Source organism: Heptranchias perlo, unplaced genomic scaffold, assembly GCF_035084215.1.
Source record: "Heptranchias perlo isolate sHepPer1 unplaced genomic scaffold, sHepPer1.hap1 HAP1_SCAFFOLD_59, whole genome shotgun sequence".
Lineage (NCBI taxonomy): Eukaryota > Metazoa > Chordata > Chondrichthyes > Hexanchiformes > Hexanchidae > Heptranchias > Heptranchias perlo.
In genome coordinates, this window is record NW_027139612.1 from 6,592,916 (window position 1) to 6,611,192 (window position 18,277).

Genomic DNA, 18,277 nt, shown 5'->3' on the forward strand with positions numbered 1-18,277 from the left:
TACTTGGTAGTGCTGCCTGGATATTTATGCATCAAGTGCCTTCTTAGCGCAGCAGGCAGCGCGTCAGTCTCATAATCTGAAAGTCCTGAGTTCAATGCTTTTTTTTTTCCATCTTTGCTCAAGACCAAAATCAAGAATTTTTGCTTCCTGCAGCACACCAAAAGATTTGCTGCCCCTTGACATCTCTGTACCGTAGCATGCAGTGAAGCTTAAGAAGGACATGGACCATGGGCTCGCTGAAAACTGACACCACTTTTGTTTCTGGACAATTGACCCAAGTCAAAAGGTGAGTGGAGAATGCAAGAATCTATCCTGCTATCTCTCACATGCTCAGCGAGCACTCGACTAGAATCAGAGAAAGGTTACAGCATGGAAGGAGGCCATTCGGCCCATCGAGACCACACCAGCTCTCTGCAAGAGCAATCCAGATCGTCCCACTCCACCGTCCCATCGTTTTTCCTGATGTCATCTTTGGTGCTTTTGCCAATCACCTTATATCTATGTCCTCTGGTCCTTCACCCTTCTGCAAATGGGAACGATTTCTCTCTATATACTCTGTCTAATCCCTTCATGGTTTTGAAAATCTCTATCAAATCTCCAGCATCTCCAGTCTATCCACGTAACTAAAGTCCCTCATCCCTGGAATCATTCTAGTAAATCTCTTCTGCACCCTCTTTAACGCCTTCATATCTTTCCGAAAGTGCGGCGCCCAGAAGTGGACATAATACTCCAGTTGTGTCTGAACCAGTGTTTTCTAAAGGTTCATCATGACTTCCATACTTTAGTACTCTCTGCCTCTATTTATAAAGCCCAGGATCCCGTATGCTTTTTTAACCACTTTCTCAACCTGCCCTACCACTTTCAATGATATGTGCACATATACCCGCAGATCTCTCTGTTCCTGTATCACTGTTAGAATTAAGCCCTCTAGTTTATATTGCCTCTCCTCGTTCTTCCTACCGAAATGCATCAATTCGAATTTTTCATCGTTAAATTTCATTTGCCATGTGTCCGCCCATGCAACCAGTCTGTATATATTCTCCTGAAGTCTATCACTATTCTCCTCACTGTTCTTAACCCTTACAAGTTTGGTGTCATCTGCAAAATTGGAAATTGTGCCCTGTACACGCAAGTTCAAGTCATTAATATATGTCAAGGAAAGTAGTGGTCACAGCACCGACCCCTGGGGAACACCACTGTTCACCTCCCTCCAGTCCGAAAAAACAACCGTTCAGCACTACTCTGTTTCCTGTCCCTTAGCCGATTCTGTATCCATGTTGCTACTGCCCCCTTTATTCAATGCCCTTCACAGTGGTTGTTTCGCACTCGCCTCCAAGCAGCTCCACGATCAGCAGAGAAATCTCGCCTTGGGTTGGCCCCCTCCCTGACGATAATCAATACTTTGCTCCAATTGGTGGTATCGAGCATTAGCAAGTGAGCAACAGTCGAACGGGAAGCCACAGTAATCGTGAATGATGCTGAGAAGATCCCAAGCTTGCGGAAGGTAGACGAGATCACACGAAAGGAACAGCGGCCCCGAGCTTGAGGGAGCAGCGAGAGCCCTGTCTGTCTGACTGACAGAAGACTTTTTTTGCCTGAAAGCGGTTTGCCGTGTTGTTGCTCAATGGCACTCCCTGCTGGTGGGCAGAGGCAAATGCTCGAGCAAAACAGCCGTGTTCGGGCAGACACAGAAAGCTTTAAGGTTTGAGAAAGGAAAATTGGTCTCCTGTGCCTCAGCGCCAACATGTTAAGCTGTCGGCTGCCTGTAAAATTAAGACAATGGCCTTGAGCTACTTACTCCAAAAGCACGTTTATCACTTCGAACCAGCAACCTTTGATCTGTTAATTGTACTAAATCCTCTGCTCTACAAGCTGAGCGATCGAAAGGAAGCAGCTTCTGTCTCTCTCTTTGGTGATTGTTCACCGTACACCTTTTGACACTTCCGGACTCGCGGAATCGCGTGGGCATGAACGAGACTGACTCGGTAACTGCTCATTCTCCAGCGCTGTGGGAGTGTGAGTTACTGCATGCTTTTTCAAAACTGGGCCAGTGGAGCAATGGATAACGTGTGGAGGTTTGATTCCAGTTTGATTCGAAAGTTTCTGCGAATATTTTTTTATTACAAAACATACATTACTGCATAAAATTTAAGAATACACAGAGTTAAAACTAAATTTCACAATTTCGAAGCAATACAGACCGTATCTCACGGTATGAACTGTCCAGTTCAAGGGGCCTCATGCTATGATCTCACGGTGTGAACCGTCCAGTTCAGGGGGCCTCATCCTGTGATCTCATGCTGTGAACCGTCCAGTTAAAGGGGCCTCACCTTGTGATCTCACGGTGTGATCCATCCAGTTAAAGGGGCCTCAAAGATTATCTTTCGTTCCAGAGTCCGCTCCGTGGAGCAGGACGAGAAGTGCTCGCGCTTCTTCTTCCAGAAGCTGCTCAGGGAGACTTCTGTGATCAGCAGCCTGAAGAAGGAAGAGGGCTCGGTGACGTCTTCACAGACCAACATACTGAGTCCACCCCACCTTGTAATTTGCTAATTTACCTCATGCTCATGCTTTAATATTGCATTTTTTTGATAAAGATTAGAAAGCTATTTGATAAACTTGAGTAATGAAGAAGGAGAGACAGAAAGCGATATAGAAACAACAACAGAGCAATAAACAGGTGGAGGGAGATAAAGGTAAACAGATAGATAGCTATATAGATAGATAGATGGACAGATAGAGATAGATAGATAGGTAAGTAGATATATAGATAGATGGCTAGAGAGATGTATAGATAGAGAGAGTTGGATAGAGAGATATATAGATAGATGGATGGATAGATAGATGGATAGAGAGATATATAGATAGATAGATGGATGGATGGATAGATGGATGGATAGATAGATGGATGGATAGATAGATGGAAAGAGAGATATATAGATAGATAGATATTTAAATAGATGGATGGATAGACAGAGAGATATATAGATAGATAGATGGATGAATAGATAGATGGATGGATAGATAGACTGATAGAGAGAGAGATAGGTAGATAGTTAAATAGATGGATGGATAGATAGATGGATAGAGAGATATATAGATAGATAGATGGATGAATAGATAGATGGATGGATAGATAGATTGATAGAGATATATATGGATAGAAAGATAGATAGATAGGCAGATGGATAGAGAGATAGATGGATAGAGAGATATATAGATATAGAGATAGATGAATGGAGAGGTAGATGGATAGAAAGATAGATAGATAGAAAAAATACATTTAAAGCAGTGGAGAGACAATGATACATTCGAATCGGTCGAAGGAGATTGATATTGATTTTTAATAAGGTGAAAATAACAATGGATATAGTTGAAAGAGATAACGAAACATAAAATTAGTAGAAAGAGAGCACGATGGACAGATTTATAATTAGAGACAGAGTTAGAGATTGGCAGAAGCAGCGATGGAGAAATGGAATAAGTTGGAACATTGATGGTGGCGGGGGGGGTGCGGGAATAGTCCGTCTTTTTGTGATAGTTTAATTGAAATGATTTGAGTCAATTGAAGATCAATTAGCAATGGACAGCTACAAATTTCCCGGTACAAACTCAAATACCCCTCGCCCCAATGAAGCTATGCTGGTAAAGAAACAACTCGATTCAAACCCAAACTGAACTGCAACAAATCAGCAAAGGTTACTTGAAAGGCATCTGGTGATGAGCTTCAGACGAAATGTACTGGGGATGTTGCACTGAATTAGGCCGACAATGGAAGGCCCTGCGGTGATATTACGCACCACGTGTTTCTCTGCTCTAATGTTGAGAAAAGACTCGAAATTAATTGCATACAATTGCAGTTCCTCAACGGGACTTTCTCCTGCAGCTCAATGTCCTCTTAACAGATCCACCGCCCATCAAGGTCAACCTGCTTCTCCTGTTCGGACTTTGACATTTCAGTTAATGGTTAGTTTTGGGGTACTGTATTAGTTTGAGGTGCTGGATTGTTTGAGGAACACTATTAGTTTGAGGTGATGTATTTGTTTGAGGAACACTATTAGTTTGAGGTGCTGTATTTGTTTGAGGAACACTATTAGTTTGAAGTGCTGTATTTGTTTGAGGTACAGTATTATTTTGAGGTACAGTATTATTTTGAGGTACTGTATTTGTTTGAGGCACTGTATTAATTCGAGGTACAGTATTAGTTTGAGGTGCTGCGTTAGTTTGAATTGCTGTGTTAGTTTAAGATGCTCTACTAATTTGAGGTAATATATTAGTTCGAGGTATTGTATTAGCTTGAGGTGCTGTATTATTTTAAGATGCTGTACTAATTTGAGGTAATATATTAGTTCGAGGTACTGTATTAGCTTGAGGTGCTGTATCAGTTTGAGGTGTTGTATTAGTTTGAGGTGTTGTATTAGTGTGAGGTGCTCTATTAGTTTGAGGTGTTCTGTTAGTGTGAGGTGCTGTATTAGTTTGAGATATTATATTAGTTTGAGGTGTTGTATTAGTTTGAGGTGTTCTGTTAGTGTGAGGTGCTGTATTAGTTTGAGGTGTTGTAGTAGTTTATGGTGTTGTATTATTTTCAGAATCTGTGTCATTTTGAGGTACTGTATTAGTTTAAGGTACTGTATTAGTTTGAGGTACTTTATTAGTTTGAGATACTGTATTAGATTGAGATGCTGTATTAGTTTGAGGTATTCGATTAGTTTCAGGCTCTGTATCGGTTTGAGGTATTTATTAGTTTGAGATGATGTATAAGTTTGAGGTACTATATTAATTTCAGGTTCTTTATCGTTTGAGGTACTTTATTAGTTTGAGCTACTGAATTAGATTAAGATGCTGTATTAGTTTGAGGTATTATATTAGTTTCAGGTTCTGTATCGGTTTGTATTAGTTTAAGGTGTTGTATTTGTTTGAGGTACTGTATTAGTATGAGACGATGTATTAGCTTGAGGTATTATATGAGTTTCAGATTCTCGATACGTTTGAGGTACTGTATTAGTTTGAGATACTGTATTAGTTTGAGAAACTCTATCAGTTTGAGGTGTTATATTAGTTTGGGGTATCTGTATTGTAAGGAAAGAGTTAGTCTTTATATTGAAGTAATATTAACCTTTAGCTTTTGCCTCTTAAGGAAGGAAGTATAAATCTCTGTTGGGAGAATGAAACTACAATCATAAGACAGATTTGCTTCATTTTATATGCATGCATATGTTTAACATAGAGACTAGTCGATTCTGAAGTCCAGAAACGCTTGGATTGCAGCTGATATCATAATACTCGTAAGTTAATTGTCCATTTGATATAAATAATTCTCTGACAATCATAACAAGGCCTTTAAATCATTCAGAGCTGGTGATTATGTGTGTCAGACAGCCTTAGCAATTAGGGATGGGCAATAAATGCTGGCCTCGCCAGCGACGCCCACATCCCATGAACGAATAAAAAAAATCTCTGTGCTCCTCCAATTCTTGCCTCTTGCGCATCCCCGATTTTAATCGCTCCACCATTTGCGGCTGTGTCTTCAGCTGCCTAGGCCCTAAGCTCTGGAATTCCATCCTTAAACCTCTCCGCCTCTCTCTCCTTTAACACATAGCTTAAAACCTAACTCTTCGACTAAGCTTTTGGTCACCTGTCCCAATATCTCCTTATGTGGCTCAGTGTCAAGTTTTGTTTAATAACTCTTCCTGTGAAGCACTTTGTGAGGTTTTACTGCATTAAAGGTGCTATATAAATGCAGGTTGTGTCCTCTGGTTATCGACCCTCCTGCCAATGGAAATAACTTCTCCCCATCCATTCTATCAAAATCCCCTCATAATTTTGAACACCTCGATTAAATCTCCCCTTAACCTTTTTTTTTGCTCGAAGGAGAACAATCCCAACTTGTCCAGTCTCTCCACATAACCCATCCCTGGACACGATGCAAGGCGGAGGGTTGCAACCAGGTTTGCAAATTATTGCCAGTCGGGAGCTGGACAAATCGAAAGGAACCGAAATGACAAAGAGCTTTGTGAATCTGCAGATACGCTTTGGGAAACGGAATTGGAGGCGATTAAAGGACTGACCAGACAGGCGGCCAAGACGCAGTTGAGTCGGCATGTCCCCCTGGAACAGTTACTCTGATGTTGTGGGTGAAATTAAGAGGTCGGAGCCATTTAAAGCGCTCCCAGTTACTGCAGATCAGGCATCAAAACCTGATATCAGCGTCAGGACGCTCAGAATACTTTTTCTTCATTCGTTCATGGGTTGTGGGCGTCACTGGCGAGGCCAGCATTTATTGCCCATCCCTGATTGCCCCTGAGAAGGTGGTGGTGAGCCGCCTTCTCGAATCGCTGGAGTCCGTGTGGCGAAGGTTCTCCCACAGTCCGACTCAATAACAGACAAAGCACCGGTGGGCGCGCCGGTAGCAGGAGAGCTGGTTGGCGGTGATATCGATGCTGTGAGCGAGACCAGACCGTTTCCATGTTTCCATAAACAATGTCCCATCCTTTATTTCTGGAAAAGTAAGACTGATAGTGGACAATTGCATTTCTGTGGCTGCAACATGTAACTTTGGCTAGGTGACACGCTGCTTTAGTGTATCTCGCAAGAAAAAGCACCGGGCGGTTTCTGTGGCTGTTAACCGAAAGGTTGGTGGTTCGAGCCCACCCAGGGACGAAAATTGCGCTTTTTTTCTTCCCACTTTCGGATTCATTGCCTCATTCTGATCGACCTGAAGCCGGTGCCAGGTTTTAATTCCTGATCTGCAGTAACTGGGAGCACTTTAAATGGCTCCGATCTCTTCATCTCATTTCACGTTTTCTAATGTGTGATTTGGCTGCAAGAAAACACTCTGTGAACAATGTCATCTGAGCATGTCTGATTCGCCATAATTTACACTGCGGTCGGATATCAGGCACATGATAAAAAACAGTGAAATGTTTGTGTGGGCGCGATGCTCTGGGATTCCCTGCCTGACCAGCGCCACCGATCCTTCTCTGCAGCCTTCCTAAATACAGCGCAGTAAATGTATCCCTGTGAAATGAACTCCTGGACAGTAATGCGGAAATTAGTTTGGCTGAGGGTTTATATCCCTAACACGGAGTTTACAGCATCAGGTTTCCGTAGTGTAGTGGTTATCACGTTCGCCTTACACGCGAAAAGTCCCCGGTTCGAAACCAGGCGGAAACATTTTAAAACCTTGTTCCCATTAAAAATTAGTAAATATTTAACGATTCACATTGCTGAATAATATGAACAAAGTCCATATCTCCCAGCCCTGTTCATGCAGTCCGCTGAGAGCAGGCGATGAAAGCCAGCGTGATCGTCGGGGTGAAGGCTGCTTCCAATGCTGTCTCATTCCCGGTGGGATCTGGCGGAGATTTGATAAGCCCCATCGATTCAACCAAGGTGGGAGAAATGAAACGGTGTTTGAGAAACATTCATATAAATGATAACATCCAGGATCCTGTCTTCAGAGCGCGTGGTGCAAAGGTCTGACTCCAGATCAAAAGGCTGCGTGTTCACATCACATCGGGGTCAGTGTTTTTTTCACCGCTCACATGAGACTGGATCATTCCCGAATGAAGGTTTTAATTGCTTTTTCACAAAAAAACCCAGAAGTTTTGTCTAAACCCTGACTCAGTACCGACCCAATGGCAGGGAGGGGAGCGCCTGATACTCTCATTTATTTCATGCAACAAACTGACACGAACACTGGTATTGATTCAAAATTGACCTGCAGATGGACACACATATAAAAAAGACAGCCACAGAAACAGACAGCAACGACTTGCATATATTACATATATATACATATTTATATATATGTATATAGCGCCTTTAACGTGGCCAGACGATTTAAGCTCGGTGAACTTGCTTCAGCTTTCTGAAATGTACTTGTACATCCTTCAGAGGTCACGGGAAATATATTTTTTTTCCCTTTCGAAAAAAGACGCGAAAAGCAGAGACATGTTTTGTTTTCAAAACGGCTGGAGAAATGGCGGACGATCATAAATTAGGAGTCGCCTTTGAAACATTTAAAGGCGACTACCTAAAAGTCACTTAGTGCAAATTTCAAATCACGGTTACTACTTATTTAGGTCTGAAAGAAATAACAATAAACATGTCAGTCAGCGCCCGCGGTGAGACGGTGATGAACTTGTTTGTTGTGAAGTTCACCGCTGGGCTAAAGTTGACGCCGTTCAAAAGACGTGAACCCACTCAATGTAAAGGATGAGCTCATAACCAACAGGTCCCGTCAACGTCAAACATCTCCTTTCTTGTTCAATAGAGGGAGCAGAGGCGTGTACATCATCAGACGCCAGCAACTTTAAGAAATGGAACAGATAAAGGCACAGATGCAAGTTCCAAATCTTTTCAATGCAAAGTTATTTCACTTTACTTAAAGTGCCGTGAGGCTGAAACGGGTCCCAGATGATTTGCGTTCACTCGTGACTTGTTTTCCAGTGTTGGTCCGTCAGGTTTGCAATTCAATTTGTGTTGGATATTGAAGATATTTCAGGATGATTGCACAACATACCATGTGTAAAGAAACATCTTGATAACTTCAATCATCGCAAACTCTACATTGACGCTGCAGAGGCCCCAGCACCCCTTTCAATATTGTTTTTTTAACTCACAGTTTTCAAAAGGGAATTGGATAAACGCTTGAATGGAAACATTTTCAGGGCTATGGGGAAACAGCAGGCGAGTGGGACTAACTGGACAGCTCTTTCAGAGAGCTGGCACAGGCACGATGGGACGAATGCCATTCGAATGGCGCTGTCCTATTCCATGATTCTATTAATAGGTCAATTTCCGCCTTTCACTGAGCCTCTCTAAATGGTGCACAGTAATCGTGGCCCTGTGAAATGAATCTGAACAGTAATACGGAAATTAGCGTGGGTGAGCGGTTTAAAACTCTGGTTAGGCACCTAACAGGAAATTTCCCCTCTCAGTTTGATGAGATTATCAATTATCTCCCCCCCTTTCGATCTTAAATGTCTTTATATTTTTTTGATCTCTTCTTCCACTGTCATGCACTCAATGCTGGTCTCCCTGGTAAATACTGAAGAAAAGTGATTATTTATTATTTCTGCCATTTCGCTGTCATTGCCTGTGAGTTTGTCGTGTGTATCCCTTAGTGACCCTATTCCTATCCTAAACTTTCTTTGGCTGTTGATGTGTCCAGAATACTTTGCTTTTTTTTGATATTCCTTTTTGCCTTTCTAATAGTTCTTTAGACTTCTTTCCCAGTCTTTTCACATTCCCCCTCTCCTTTATTGTCCAGTGTGGGCCTTTTTCTTCAGTTTCAATTTTGACCTTATTTCTTTATTCATCCCTGGTGTGTCATTTCTGGCTAGTTTGTTCTTACTTTTTAGTGGGATATATTTCTCCTGGACTCTATTGATCACCGTTTTAAATGTTTCCCACTGCTGTTCTATTTCTTTGTCCAGGTCATTAATATGTGAACCATTTCACCGTTCGAAACTTCTCAAGTCACATTTCCATCACAAAGCCAGTTGCTTTTGTGGGAGGAGCAAATCGACTTGGCAGGAAAATCAGCTGCAGCCCAATCCACAAATAAAATATTTCCACGTAACAGTAAAGATAACAAATGTCAGAAGTGGGATTCGAACCCACGCCTCCAGAAGAGACTGCGACCTGAACGCAGCGCCTTAGACCGCTCGGCCATCCTGACGACCGATTTCATGTTTCATTCTGCATCATTTCTGCACTGTTGGCCAGTGAAAGCATCATAAAAGTTTAAAATGTTACTCACCCAACGTGGAGCTCGAACCCACGATTAAAAACTTCGTGCTCTGTCCGACTGAGCTGGCCGGGCCTGAGTATTGTTCACCGCCTGATCTGTCATGACAGCAAGCAGGAGAAAGACTCAATTTCGAATTATTGCAATCAATTCTGAGGGATCGGATGAACTGTCACTTCGAAAGTCACGGATGAATCAAGGGCAGTCAACATGGATTTGTCAAGGGGAGGTCGTGTCTGACGAACCTGATTGAATTTTTCGAGGAGGTGACGAGCAGGATCAATGAGGGTAGCGCAATTGATGTAGTCTACGTGGATTTTAGCAAGCCTTTTGAAAAGTTCCCACATGGCAGATTGGTCAAAAAAGTAAAGGCCCATGGGATACAAGGGAATGCGGCTTGTTGGATCCAAAATTGGCTCAGTGGCAGGAAGTTAATGGCCGACGGGTGTTTTTGCGGATGGAAGGCTGTTTCCAGTGGGGTGCCGCAGGGCTCGGTACTTGGTCCTTTGATTTTTGTGGTATACATTAACGATTTGGACTTAAACGTCGGAGGCATGATAAAGACATTTGCGGGTGACACAAAAATAGGCCGTGTGGTTGATAGCGAGGAGGAAAGCTGTAGACTGTGGGGGTTCAGGCAATTTTCTGATAACAAAGCACTCAATCTATCTCTGAACGAATCTTGAACGAATACGTGTGTTTGGCCCGGCACAGGCACGATGGGCCGAATGATCTCCTCTTGTGGACTAACATAATACGATGATACCAAGTGTTATCAGATGGAAAAGCAACACATTCCAAATAAAAGCAGAGAGAGGAAACTAGTCTAACAGCATAACAGCACGGTGAGATATTGTATTTGAGAAGGATGAGGAGGGATAGTTTATCAAGGTGGTAGTCACATAGGGTATCATTTGTGACTTTGATAAGGACCATTTCATGCTGGTACTGTGTGTGAGTGTGGGATTCATTCTGTATTTGTCTGTCTCTGGTACTGTGTGTGAGTGTGGGATTCATTCTGTATCTGTCAGTCTCTGGTACTGTGTGTGAGTGTGGGATTCATTCTGTATCTGTCTGTCTCTGGTACTGTGTGTGAGTGTGGGATTCATTCTGTATCTGTCAGTCTCTGGTACTGTGTGTGAGTGTGGGAGTCATTCTGTATCTGTCAGTCTCTGGTACTGTGTGTGAGTGTGGGATTCATTCTGTATCTGTCAGTCTCTGGTACTGTGTGTGAGTGTGGGATTCATTCTGTATCTGTCAGTCTCTGGTACTGTGTGTGAGTGTGGGATTCATTCTGTATCTGTCTGTCTCTCGTACTGTGTGTGAGTGTGGGGTTCATTCTGCATCTGTCAGTCTCTGGTACTGTGTGTGAGTGTGGGATTCATTCTGTATCTGTCAGTCTCTGGTACTGTGTGTGAGTGTGGGATTCATTCTGTATCTGTCAGTCTCTGGTACTGTGTGTGAGTGTGGGATTCATCTGTATCTGTCACTCTCTGATACTGTGTGTGAGTTTGGAATTGATTCTGTATCTTGTCAGCAGTGTGTGTGAGAGTTTGTGATTAATTCCTTATATAAAACTGTGTGTTAGTGTGGGAATCTTTCGGTATCTGTCAGTCTCTGGTACTCCATGTGTGTGTGGGATTCATTCTGTATATACAGTCTCCAGTACTGTATGTGGGAGTTGAATTCATCCTAGATATGCAGTTACTCATACTGCATGTGATTGTGGGATTCATTCTGTATATACAGTCTCCAGTACTGTATGTGGGAGTTGAATTCATCCTAAATATGCAGTTACTCATAATGCATGTTAGTGTGGGATTCATACTGTACCTGTCAGTCTCTGGCACTGTGTGTGAGTGTGGGATTAACTGTGTGTCTGTCAGTCTCTTGTACTGTATGTGAGTTTGGGATTCCTTCTGCATCTGTGAGAGTTGGAGTCATTCTGTGTCTCTGTGTCTCTGGTACTGTCTCTGAATGTGAGATTCATTCTGTATCTGTACGTAATTATTCTGTACAGATTACATTATGGCGTTCAATATTGTAGCTTTAATATCTCGATGTTTAAATAGTTTTACTCATTGTTTAATTGGTAAATATGGACATACTTTAGGATATGATGCTGCAGGTTTTAATCCGATAATTTGTGTGCTTTTTAGAGTACTATTAAATCTGTATCTCTGTGAGTACTGTTATGGATATTAATGTATCTTTCAAACTGATAAGGTGACATTTTTGAATTGGTATGTAATGTGTAGATCAGTCTGTAGAAATAGAATTGACACCGTATCTTTCAATCTAATATTGTATGAGATTTTTGGACTGGTATGTAATGTGTATCTCAGTCTGCACTAATAGAATTGACAATCTATCTTTAAATCTCATTCTACGAGTACATTCTGAACAAGTATCTAATTTGTTTCTCAGGTTTACTATCTTTCAATATTTCTCAATCTGATACTCTACCTGAGTTTTGGACTTGTGTGCAATTTGTATCATATGATACACTTTTCGAATGGATATTGCATGTATTAAAGTCATGTGTGAGAGTTCTGGGCCAGTATTCAATTTGAATCTCGGGGTACATTATTGGGATTCATTCTGTACCTTTGAATCGGGTACCATGTGTGATTTCTATCTGGTATTTAATTCGTAGCTAATTTTGCTCTATTGTGAGATTGACACAGTGCCTTTCACTCTGAGAGTGTGATTTTGGACTGGGATTTTTGTATCTACCTGTCAGCGGGACTGAGTTAGGGGGAATGGAACAGTGCCAGCCTCACCTACTCTGCTTGACTGTTGGATTGAAAATGTGTCTCTGGAAATTGTGATCAGTGTGGGACTGACTACTTCTGCTGTCTGAGACTGTGGAACTGATGACCTGTCTGTGTCTCTGTGCTCTGTGAGTGATAATATACCGACTGTGTGTGAGAAGGAGCTGGCTGCACTGTTCCTTCTGCCTCGGGCGGAGGAAGCATCACATTTATTCTGGATCGTTCAAGGGTTTGCCTGGAGAAAGAAAACTATCTCTTGTTACTCAGGAACACGTGAGGTAGAAAATACAGAAGTGATCAGTTTAATATCTCTGTTAATGATCATTTTGAATATCCACAAATGAAATCCAGTGATACAAACAGTGTCAGTGTCTGACTCCACTGCAGTACTGCAGCACTCAGCTTCTGCATACCAGGTGTGTTGGGCTGTTTTACAACAATTTAATGACATCCAGACACGGCCCAACCCCTGCACCGATCCATGAATGGGACGACCCGATGGGGCAGGGACCTTTGTACAGGTCAGGTTTCTAATCCCCTCTCCCATGGGACTAACCGTTCAACCGAAACCAAACAGCCGCTGTTTAAAATGTGAGCTTCACACTTCTCAGCTGAAGCCTGCAATAGATGCTCTTTGTATAACTCCCCACATCCTTACTGTCCAGCTCTGTTTCCACTCTTCACTGTCCAATCACAATAAATAGGGTGAGGCTGGAAATAAACCAGGACCATTCACTACTGGTTTGGGGAGAGAAAGCAACAATGATTTTAATAGCAGGTTCTTCCCATTCTCTCTCCCTTCCCCTGGACACACCCTGTACACACACAGCCCGAGAATGACCTCTCCCTTCCCCCCTCTCAATCCATGTTCAGGGACCAGTTCCTGATCCACTCCGCCTCTTACAAACAGCCCCCCGGACTCCCCCTGAACTTCCCCCGGACTCAATGCCGATCTCTGAGCCCATCCGCGGACACGGTCCCGAAGCGATGAACTGCTGTAACGAGGCTGCTCTTTGCTCCCTTCCCGCGGGGGCCGTGATCTCTCCATTCCCGGCTGCTTCAAACCATCTTCTTCCGCTCACTGAGGGAATGGCGCCCACAATTCCCAATCCAAAAATCGATGGAAACTTTCCCCAATTGGAATTTTTCCGAGTCTGAGCAAAGGAAGTGGGTCTGGGGGAAAGGTCAGAGGGAATGGGGTCCACAGGCAGTGCAGGAACAGGCACCAGAATGGGAAACAGATATGATTCCACCAGTGCCTAACGCTGGAATCCAGACTGACTTTACAATCTCCAACGATTAAACTAGATGTTTCCATCCCTGCTGTTTCTCTCGGGGTCTTTTGATGGTAAAGAGCCTTTCAGAGATAAAGTGAGCGGCTGTGAAATCAGCCAATGGATTCTCTTCATTAATGGCCCCTATAATGTGTGACTGAGAGAGGATTTCTCAAACCAATCCTGGAGAAACATGGGAGGAAAGTGGGAGTCGGTGTATTTGCTGGGACCGTGTAGGGTTAATATCAGGCAGCAACAGTCGCAGATTAATTTAACCGGAGTGAAACTGTAGGTCACTGAGAGTAATATCGAACAGCCCTGAGCTGTAAAACTGCAGATAGTACAACAGGCATCAGAGGGTTAAATGTGACCCATTGTTTCTGTCCCTCTCTGTACTGTCCCTGAGTGTGGGATTAATAGTGTGTCTGACCCTTGTACAATATCAGTGAGAGATCAGATTGCATCTTCTGTCTCTCCAACGCAATCTTTCTGGATAAAACGGCACTTTACCGGTCAGTCCGGAACTAATACTGTTAACGTCTGTCTGTCACTGTGTCTCACCGCTCTCTCTGTCTCTCTCACCGTGTCTGCCTCCCTCTCTCTCTCTCTCTGGTGCTGTATATGAAGGTGGATACTGCTATTGAGCGTGATTTGGACACAGTTCGGAAGTGTAAGACTGATACTGTCTCTCTCTCTCCCTCTCTCTATTGCTGGACATGAAAGTGGGATACTGTCTGATATAAAATAGAGAGAATGAGATGTCCGGGCCGGGCCTCACTGTAACTGGGGATGTGTTCGGCTCCAGTCCCAGTTCATGGTCATAATCTTTTCACAGATTCAGGGCGAGAGTCTCTGTGAGATAGTAACACTGGCGGAGAAACTCCACGTCATAACTCAAACCCCAACACATGAGATTCTCCAAATAAGCTGGAATAAGGTGTTTGTAAAACGCTGAACCCGTCTGGGAGGGGATGTGTGGGGAGATCGAACAAGGAAACAGACTGAAATGGAGGAGCCGAGTTGATTTGTTATTGAATGGACTGTATTTAGGCAGGAATATTAACGATTTCTCATTGTAACGGGGCTTATTTGAAAGCTTCGGGTTTTGGGAATCCTTGAATATGAAGCCCGGGTCTGTCAGGGTTTGTGCGGAGCGCTGAGGTTCGGTTCTATTATCGATAAACGGTTTGAAACTGTCGAATGGAGAGAACTGGAGGTGGAGCTGGAAGATCAGAGGCCACTCTCCGCTCTGTCACTCTGACTGTCTCCTCCCCTCCCGATTTCTCTTTTTAATCCCCCATATGGAACCAAAGCGGGTCGGTGGAATCGAAACACGGTTTACTCGTTAACAGGACGAAAGGCGAGTCATGTTCCTGATCTCCTGGGCACCAGGCAATTCACTGTTATTTGTTTCTGTACAGAGTTACATTTCAGTGATTCCCCAGTGAGTTTGATGCGTTATGTAAATAATCCAACAAAATAGAACAGAAACGGAGCGAAGCGCTGAATTCCACAGATGTAGAAAGGTTAGTCGAGCAGTTCTGGTGATTCTTTACGAGCCCAGCATGGCAAGTAGTTTAAATAAATATAAGAAACCTGGTGATGTGTGGGCTGGGATCTATAAGTCACCGTTTAAAGTACCGGACTGTGGTCACTGCCCCGACTCCAGTCCCATTAATTCCTCATCTCGTCCACAACGAAACAAAAGCAGCTCAAAGCCACACTGGTAGCATGATATTAGCGTTTCCCTTCAGACAGTCACCAGTCCTTTCACAGATACAGAGGGTGGCTCTGAAAAGAGCCTTTACATCGAGTTACATTGAACCTACAGCACAGAAACAGGCCATTCTGCCCAACTAATCTATGCCAGCGTTTATGCTGCTGATGAGCCTCCTCCTTCCTTACTTCATCTAACCCTATCGGCATATCCTTCTATTCCTTTCTCCCTCATGTGCTGATCTATCTTCCCCTTAAATGTCCCTCTGTTATTTGCCTCAGATACAACCTCGTAGTTGCAAGTTCCACATTCTAACCACTCTCTGGGTAAAGCAATTTCTCCTGAATTCCCTATTTGATTTATTAGTGAATATTTTATATTTATTACCTGAAGTTTTGGACTCCCCACAAGTGTAAACATTTTCTCTACATCTATCCGAACAAACCCTATCATTATCTTCAAAACCTCGATCAGATCAACCCTCAGCCTTCTCTTTTCTTGTGAAACGAGACCCAGTCTGTTCAGCCTTTCCTGATAAGAATATCCTCTCATTTCTGGTATCATCCTTGTGAATCTTGTTTGCACCTTCTCCAATGCCCCGATGTCTATAATATGGAGACGAGACCTGTTCGCAGTATTCCAAGTCTGGTCTAAACAAGGTTCTATACAAGTTTAACATGACTTCTTTGCTTTTCAACTCTATCCCTCTGGAAATGAATCCTAGTGTTTGATTTGTCTTTTTATGACCTGATTAACCTGGGTCGTTACTTTTAGTAATTTGTGTATCTGTACCACTAGATCCCTTTGCTCCTCTATCCCGTTTAGACTCTTATTATCCAAGCAGTGTGTGACCTCCTGATTCTTCATTCTGCAAGTTTATTAATGCCCTCTTGCATTTTGATGCTTTCTTCCTTTGTATTAACTAAATCCCCCAAGTTGGTGTCGTCCACAAATTTTGGAATTGTACTTCCGATTCCCGAATCCAAATCGTTAATGTAAATTGTGAAGAACAGTGGTCCCATCACCTGGAACTCCACTTCCCACGTTTTGCCACTCTGAGTAGCGACCCTTAACCTCTATTCTCGGCTTTCAATTTTGTACCCAACTGACCTGACTCCACGTGCTCCGAACTTAGCCATGAGTCTACAATGTGGTACATTATAGAAGGCCTTCGGAAAACCCAAATATATCACATCTACTGCATTAAACTTGTCTACACTTTCTGTTCCTTCTTCAAAGATTTCAATAAGGTTGGTCCTGTCCTTTGGGTTATCAGATTAAGCCTTGGCCGGTTTACTTGCTCTTGGAGCTCACAATGCTGGTTTTCTTCGGCATCAGCACGGCCTGGATATCAGACAACACCCTGAGCGATGGTCACCCGTCCCAGCAGCTTGTTGAGCTCCTCGTCGTTGCGGATGGCCAGCTGCAGGTGTCTGGGGGTGAGGCGGGTCTTCTTGTTTGTCCAGGGCCGCGTTGCCGGGCAGCTCGAGGATTTCAGCCGTCAGATACTTGATGCACAGCAGCCAGATAGACCGGGGCTCCGGCACCCACACGTTCAGCATAGTTCCCCTTTCGCAGGAGCCTGTGAACACGGGTAACAGGGAACTGCAGTCCGCCCCGGGATGAGCGAGACTTGGCCTTCGACAGAGCTTTACCGCCGGTTTTTCCTCTTCCAGACATTTCCACAATCTCTCAAACACTTTTACAAAGAATGAAGAAATCCTCCCGCGCTCGCCCTTCTTGTACCTTCTGGAGGAGTACAGTGGGGGCACTTGTGATGGGTCTCTCTCAGAGTGTTTACACTGCCCGCTCGCCCTCACTGATATTCTATCTTTGAACTGCTGTAATATTGACCTTTAGTAATATTGCTGCTCCTCCTCCTTTCCCTATTTCCCTGTCCTTTCTCAAGATCTTATAGACTTGAATATTGAGCTGTCATTCCTGCCCAGTTGATATTCAGGTCTCTGTAATGATTTAATGGAATTATTTAACTTTACTCAATGGCTGATGTGAGCTGTGGTAAAATGTATTTCCAGCTGGTCAAGTATTGCAGGTATCGACTGTCTCTTCAGTCCGATATCAGGTGAAGAATTACTGGCTGGTGTGGAATTTCCATTGATTGGGGGTTGGCGATATCTACTGGGCGGAAACAGGAACTGCACCAGAGCGAGAAAGGATCCGTCAGAAACCAGTGAAAATGAAGAAAAAAATCCAACAGTCTGCAGTGTCTGGTCAGGATCTGATGTTTGGGAACTATTTTATTGTTGATTATTTTCAGCGATGGTGGTATAGTGGTGAGCATAGCTGCCTTCCAAGCAGTTGACCCGGGTTCGATTCCCGGCCATCGCAGTTAAGTGTTTTTATTAGTTTATTTCCATCAGAAACTCTGAAGTTTGTAATCGAATTTGATGCAGTTCAGTTGGATATTGTTTCCAAAACATTATCGGGTGTAATTATAGTAAAATGTTATCAACCTTTATTTCTTTTCCCTATAGAAGGAAAAGAGGAAAAACATACTGGAAATACTGAGTTGCCAAGGGTCTAATGAGAGTGAGGAAGGGAAATGATATGTTTGCCTTTATTGTCAGGGTGTTGGAATATCAGGGTAAGGAGGTCTTGCTGCAATTGTAGTATGAGGAAATATTGTGTAAAATTGGCCAATATGCGGTGGAGTTTACAAGAATGAGAGGTGATCGCATTGGAATGTATATAATTCTTAGATGGCTTGACAGGGTAGATGCTGAGAGTCTGATTCCCCTGG

At 43.2% G+C, this 18,277-nt stretch overlaps 3 non-coding genes across 3 annotated transcripts; 2 read left to right on the top strand and 1 right to left on the bottom strand.

Moving 5' to 3' along the window:
• Positions 1–7,097: 7,097 nt before the first annotated feature.
• Positions 7,098–7,170, top strand: trnav-uac (transfer RNA valine (anticodon UAC)). Its single transcript has one exon. It is a non-coding gene; the product is annotated as a tRNA-Val (tRNA).
• A 2,429-nt stretch (positions 7,171–9,599) lies between these two features.
• Positions 9,600–9,682, bottom strand: trnal-cag (transfer RNA leucine (anticodon CAG)). The gene has a single exon. It is a non-coding gene; the product is annotated as a tRNA-Leu (tRNA).
• Positions 9,683–17,793: 8,111 nt separating this feature from the next.
• On the top strand, positions 17,794–17,865 carry trnag-ucc (transfer RNA glycine (anticodon UCC)). The gene has a single exon. It is a non-coding gene; the product is annotated as a tRNA-Gly (tRNA).
• The last annotated feature ends 412 nt before the right edge of the window (positions 17,866–18,277 follow it).